The following is a 6,920-nucleotide window of genomic DNA, read 5'->3' on the forward strand; positions in this document are numbered from 1 at the left end:
TAAAGGGAGTAGTGCCCTCTTACATGACACTTCTCAACAAGGCATCACCTGCTGCGTTTATAATCTTAAAACATCATAAGACAAGACCTTGAGCTAGAATAGCCTGCTGCGTTTAGCAGGCTTGCTGTAAAATGGTATTTGGTACAAGCTTATTTCCTCCAAATGTATCTGATAGAGGGAGTTTTCAATTTCAGGGCAAAATATGTCAGTCAGATTTGGGGTTAGTAACAAGGGAGACATGTGGGAACAGATTCTGTTACAAACTATAGGCTTCATAAATTATTGTCATTACTATATAAATATATACATTATATAAATTATATAGATAAAACATGAATTATTAATTATTTTTCATGTTCCCCATCTTCTGTAATTTTGTGAGTTTGTAATCATGCCAACATTTTTTACTATTGCACTTTTTTATCCATGGTTTCAGTGAAGCTCAACAGCACATGCAGGTGGTGGACTTTTTGGTTGTGGTTGTTTTTTGTTTGTTCTCTGAACTAGTTATTGCATTGCTGACCATCACAATAAGGTCAGCTAAGAGTTGTATAATTTCACACAAACCAGAACTTCTGTTGAGGATTCCACAGAGACTATGATTCATACCTTATGTGCTTTCAGCCCCAGGGTGTTGATGTAAATATCAGGGTGAGTTTACCTTAGGGGTAAACACAAAGAGCTGTAAAGCTTGATTAGCTAGGTGTGGTAAAAAAATGCTGCTCAGAAAATTATAGACAAAATTTCAAATTATTTTCTCTTTTTAAAAAATCCCACAATATCATAAAGGTAATTAAATTTTATATGAGACCTCAGCTATAAAACAAACAAATCTTTACATAGCCCCAGTGGGGGAAAAATATCTTTATAAAAGTCTAATTATGGTTACTGTCCCTGCCCACTTTGACCATCACAAGCATTTCCTTCTGCTTTGTAACAAGTAGAAATTAAAGAAGGTTTTGTGGTACTTCTGTGAAGTTAACCAGGCTCTGTATCTTTGCAATGCATTCTTTTCCATCTCTGCTGCTAGAGGTTCTTATTGGAAAGCAGCTATATACCCCTAAATCTAAAGTATAGTGTGACCACTGCACAACCATAGCAGTGTCTAGCCCTAGTCAGAATTAGAAGACTCATTGCAGGCATGTCCATGATTTAAATGTAGGGTGTGGGGATATTTTTCCTTCAACATTCCACCACAGGGCAAGCCACCAATGTGGCAGAGCAATGGAAGTTCCCTGCTGTTAAGATTATTTCCCAACTCACTCTGGTTTTTTTTCTTAAGGGTGTGTTGGTGTTTGTCTGCATTTTGTTTTTGTTTTTTGCACTTTTGTTGGGATTTTTGTGTGTGTTTGACTTTTTCCTGTTAGAAAATTGTGGCAATTTAAAAGCAGAGCTGGAACTGAGAGGCTTGACAGGGATCAGAGTGGGTGGGACTGTATTTTTCAAGTGCTTTGTGAATGCTTTGCTTGCAGAAGTTAGCCCCTGTTTTGTAATGAGCTGTGCTGGAAAATGGCATCTGGACAGCTGCATTCATTAGTCCATTGTGAAACATGGCAAGTTCAAGCAAGTTTTATCTGCAAATTTCACCTTGGGCTTTACTGCGGAACCATTACTGGAATCTGCATAACGATGCATATTATGTTTTAAGGATAGTATTACACCAGAAGTTAATTTATAATGTGTCAACAGTGTTAAAGCAATATGTCAGGAAGAAATGTGTGTGAGAAAAGTCAGAAAAATATCTATTCTGGTTGAACCCACGACATTCTATGATTTTATGATACTTGAGGTTGTAGAGTTCACAGTATGCATCAGGAAATGGAAGTCAGCTCCATTCAATTTACAGCTATTTTGAGCTCTCTCTTTTGATGATTTCTATCTGAATCTCATAGGGTATTTGTAATTTGGTCAGGTATTGAGGGCAAAATCCCCTACTTTTGTCAGAGAATCAGGCATTGGCTGCTAATTGAAAGGTAACTGTTGGACAGGTATAATTGTCTCAGTATTCCAAGAAGCCGTATTTTGTGAACTCTGTTTTCTTTAGGAAAACAGTTAGGATTATTTTAAAATACTAGTAAAAATACTTAATAAATCTTCTAAATAAATAAATTTCCAAGGAACTGTAATTTTTCTTCTCTCTTTTTTTTTTTTTATGGCTTTTTTTAAGGCATCAAGATTTAGGAGACCTTATTCCCTATGCATGTGTATCCTACTCGAATATTTTTCAACCTGCAGCTAATCCCAGCAGAATTTAACTTAATTATCAAAGAAATATCCTTAGAAGTCTGTAAAAACAGATAGCTGCATAGACATAGACAATTGAGGTTTTATTAGTGTCCCCTCGCTGATAGTGACACAGATCCAAGGAGACCACCATGGTCTTTGCAGTAAAGAATATTTTACCAGTATTCTGAAATTCTGATTATCAACATTTTTTTCCACCCAATGCAATTGCTTCATTAATTATTTAGGTAATTCAGTAGGATCTCTGAGGCCGATGGAAATCCTTGTTTCTGTGTTCTCCTTCTCTTCCCACAGTCAGCCCTCAGGGGGCGGTGGCACTCTGTCATGGAGAGTTCTGGTGCCTGCTCCTGATCGCCACCTCCACCCCACCCTGGTGGTGCTGCTTTCTCTTTGGAGACCTGACACGCCTGCTTGTCCTCTGCATCTGCTCCAGATGTTCCTCTGACAACACAGTCTGTAGCTTCCTTCAGTTCTGCAAAGCTGAGGTATTTGGGGATCAAGGAGGTAGAGGCCTGCACCTCCCAAGAATTATTTCAGAGAAAAGTAAAATTAATGAGATGTTACACTGTGAGTTCATTAAGCAAGTTGTGGTTGATGTGGAGCTAGAGTGTGGTAATCCTTTAGCAAATAAGGAAAACACACTTCTGTAATTGGATGAGCTCATTAGTTTAATATGTCACTATAAATTACATCAAAAAGGTAAAATGTCATTATCTGTGATGATCCCATAGGAACTTAAGAATATTTTAAACAGTTATTGTTTAGTGGAATCTTGGGAAAAACTGGTATTTTGGAAATTCCTGGTGGCTTTTTTGTTTTTGTAAGGTGGAATTGTAGAACTACTGAAGTTTATCTGAAGAACTTATTTTTTTCTTAAAGTCCCACTTTTGTGGCACCTATTCAGCTTTGGTAGAATTTAAATTGTTCCAAACCTTTGTTTTACTCTGAGTTATTCTAGGGTGAGGTAAAGGGATGGTGATGGAGACAGATGTTCATGGCTCCCTGTATCTGGAGGGCTGAGATCTCTCAATTTCCTTACATAAAGAAGACAAGAACAAAACCACCTTCTGAATATTCTGCCAGTGTCTTTTTTCCTGTCTGGCGCCTCGACTTGCTCCCTGACCAAGTGATAACACAAGAAGACAACTCCACTTTACTGTTGCTATATATTTCATCCCCATCACCTGCTACTCCTGAAGGAGATAAGCATGAGAATCTTCTTTTTCTTTTGATGACTTTGTGAGCCCAACTTGGAAGGTTATTGCTTTTAAAAAATCTTTCCACTAAGCATTAATTTTATAAAGCAATGCCTATAAGTCACAAGCAGAGGTGCTGTCAAGCCTGATGCCTGTTATGCAGCCACTTTCACATCTGAAAGTTTGCTAACAGGAATGTCTTCTCCCTCCTCAGAGTGAGAAACATAGAAACATACAAGCAGAGAAACACAGGAGCAGAGCACAGTTCTGAAGGTGTGGGCAGAAGGAGTGGTCCTTCTCACTGACAGCTGCTTTTTGTCTCAGGAAATGAATATGATCCACTGCAAGGATTATTTTGACAAGCTGCTTCTTATAAGTACAATACCCAGACTGACAGGCCAGGTACTCCAGGCTCTTTGCATGGCTTTTGAATGCAAGAAATATACCAACAACTGAAATCAGTACTGTAAAACATGAATCATCCTGAGTGAAAGATTCCGATTTTTCTTGATTCTGACCTAAAGCAGAAGGTCAGAATGTTCCAAGTTCTAATTCCCTCTGCTTTAGACTACGACCAACCATACTGAAGTATCAGGCCTACCTGAGTGCTGCTGCAAGACTCAGTTTCTCTGGCAAGCTGTCTGAAGACCATGTAGAATCATAGAACAATTTAGGCTGGAAAAGATGCTTGTATAGTTCAACTGTTAGCATAACGTGTCCAAGTCCACCACTAAACCATGTCCTTAAGGCTTGGGTCTATGTGTCTTAAATACCTCCAGGGATGGTGACTCAACCACTTCCCTTGGCAGCCTGTTCCAGTGCTTGACAACCCTTTCAGTGAGTTCTTTTTCCTAATATCTAATCTAAACCTGCCCTGGAGCAACTTGAAGCCATTTCGTCTTGTATTGTTGTGTGTTACTTGGGAGAAGAGTCCAATGCCCCCCTTGCTACAACTTCCTCTTAGACACTTGTAGAGAGTGATAAGGTCCCCCCTGAGCATCCTTTTCTCCAGGCTAAACAATCCCAGCTCCCTCAGCTGCTCCTCATCTGACTTACAATCCAGAACCTTCACTACCTCTGTTGCCCTTCTCTGGACCTGCTCCAGAAACCTAATGTCCTTTTTGTAGTGAGGGGCTCAAAACTCAAGGTTTGGCTGCACCGAATCACCTGCTTGATTGGTGCTGTATGTGCAACTTTCGAGCCTCTAATATGGGACCACCTTGTCTCCTCTGAGTCAGTGATATCAGGTGATATCTTCTGGTCAGAGCTGAAGATGAAAGTGTATTCTGGGTGCTGTGACTAGATATTCCTTTGGTGGTGATTGGGGTCACCCCAGTAGCATCCTTTGAGGGGAAGGTGCCTTTGAGTAATTCAGTGCCTTGGAGTTGTCTCCTGAGCAGTAACACAAAGCAGCTTGGTCATTTGCTGTTGTTGTTACTTGTGTCAACTCACCCCAGATTGTGTTGATGTGCTTACAGTATAACCTGAGAAATTTGATGCAATTGCTTTGTAAATAAGGCCTAAATTTGCAATGTGAATGTGAATATTTTTTGTAGTCATATTGAATAATGTATTAGAACAAAACTTTAAAAGGATATTGTACAGTTGTGCAACTCCTGTGCAGCAGACAATAGAAAGTCAGTTTGTTATTTTCTCACAAGAAAGATGTTTCCTGTGGAATTTTCTCTGTTAGCAAAACATGAAATGCAGCTCAATGCCCTTGTTCTTCATTTTCCCCTAATGCTTTATAATGAAAAGTGTATGAAGATTTAATTTCTTAAGGATTTAATTTGCTGTCACTTCTGTCTTTGTCAGATTCTAGGTCAAAAAGGATTATTATTAAGTTTTGGGATGGCTTATTTTGGTCATGTAAATGAAGTCTGATATATAGAGATATTATTTAAGAAAAAAGTAAAATAGTATATTCAAGCACAGTCTTCTGATCAGTGACTGGATCAATATCAAATTGTTCAGAGTCTAGACGCACATCTTCAGCATTAATAGTATTGCTTTCACAAATGAATCAACAGCCCAACAGCTTTGCTTTAGCAGGTTATGAAGATCAAAGCACAAGTATTTTTAGAAATGAGGTTGGACCCTGTGTCTGCATTGGTGTATCAGAGCTCAGACCAAGAGTTCTCTGTCTCTTTACCATGGCAGTTTCCTCTCAGAAGCTACTGGTCTTGGGAAGCTTGTGAGCCAGACTCTGAAGGCTATTTTCCCCTTTGCTTTGTATTAAATATTAAATATTTGATGTCAAATGTCTGTGGAAACCCTGTGAGAATTTAGAGAAATGATTATCAGTCTCTGTTTTCTGTGAGAAAAAAATGATTCTGAGCCTGTGTCAAAACTGGTGTGGGATCTTGGTGGCAAATGGGCATCCCCAGAACTTGCAGCTGCCTCTCAAGAGGCTGCAAAGCCTGGGCTGGTTCTGCTGCAAGCTCTCTGCTCCTCTGCACCCTGTTGCAAGTTATGTGGCCCAGTACAAGGGCCTGTGTGACTCCAGACCTCATATCACTGCTGTGGGCTGCTCTTGTTGTGATGGTATTGGTGAAATGCCACCTTGCCTTCTGGCCTGTGGCTTCCTGACTGTGACTCACCTGCACTGTGGTTTGTGATGCACAGTGCCAGGTTACCAAGTAATTTGATATTATTGCTGGGTTACATCTGCTTCTGGGTGGGAGAGTTGTTTAGTTGGGTTCTTTTCTCTTACGATGTGCAGAGTAAGCAAGGGCAGTGTAATGACATAGCAGCTTCAGCAGTTAATAGCTTAATTTGATTTATGAAATCCACAAAAGGCCTTCTGGAAAGGGTGGAATTTAAGTGGGGAGCATGGCATGTTATCTAAGTGGATGGCTAACTTTGGTTCCTCAAGAGTGAGGAGAATCCACTGTCATCAAACTGAGACACAAAATGACTTCAGGGCCTAAGTTCAGTGATGGAATGGCAGCTGGGCTCAGCCTCTTGTAACCCTGTGAGCTGAATTTCTTGTTTCCATTTAGAGCATTACTGCAAAAATGTTGTTGTATTAAAAAAGTGAAATAATTCTGTATTGTAATACCTGTTCCACAATAAAACAAAACAACCCAACAAAAAACTTTAGGTGGGAAGTCATCTGGCTTTTTTTTGTGTAAGTGGCAGTACAGCCTAAAGCAGAAACATTCATGCATTGAATGCTGGAATCTTTTAAAAGGCAAAACTAATTATAATAATAATTTGAAACTTTATCTAAGATAGATCTCACCTAAGGTAGCTCTTTATAGGACAGTTGGAATACTCAAATACTTTTATTAGAAAGGGTTGGAAATAAATTTTTTATTTTTTCCTAAGATGTCCTGCTGCTTTCAAAAAGGGTTTTCATTCTGACTTTTTATTTTTTAGAATTCTAAAAATTTTGAGTTTTTAAAAAATCTTATTTCTACTGCAACTTCTTACTATTGAAAACACCTGTTTTTAGTGATTTTAATAATGTTGAGTGTG

Source organism: Zonotrichia albicollis, chromosome 6 (genome assembly GCF_047830755.1).
Source record: "Zonotrichia albicollis isolate bZonAlb1 chromosome 6, bZonAlb1.hap1, whole genome shotgun sequence".
Classification (NCBI taxonomy): Eukaryota; Metazoa; Chordata; class Aves; order Passeriformes; family Passerellidae; genus Zonotrichia; species Zonotrichia albicollis.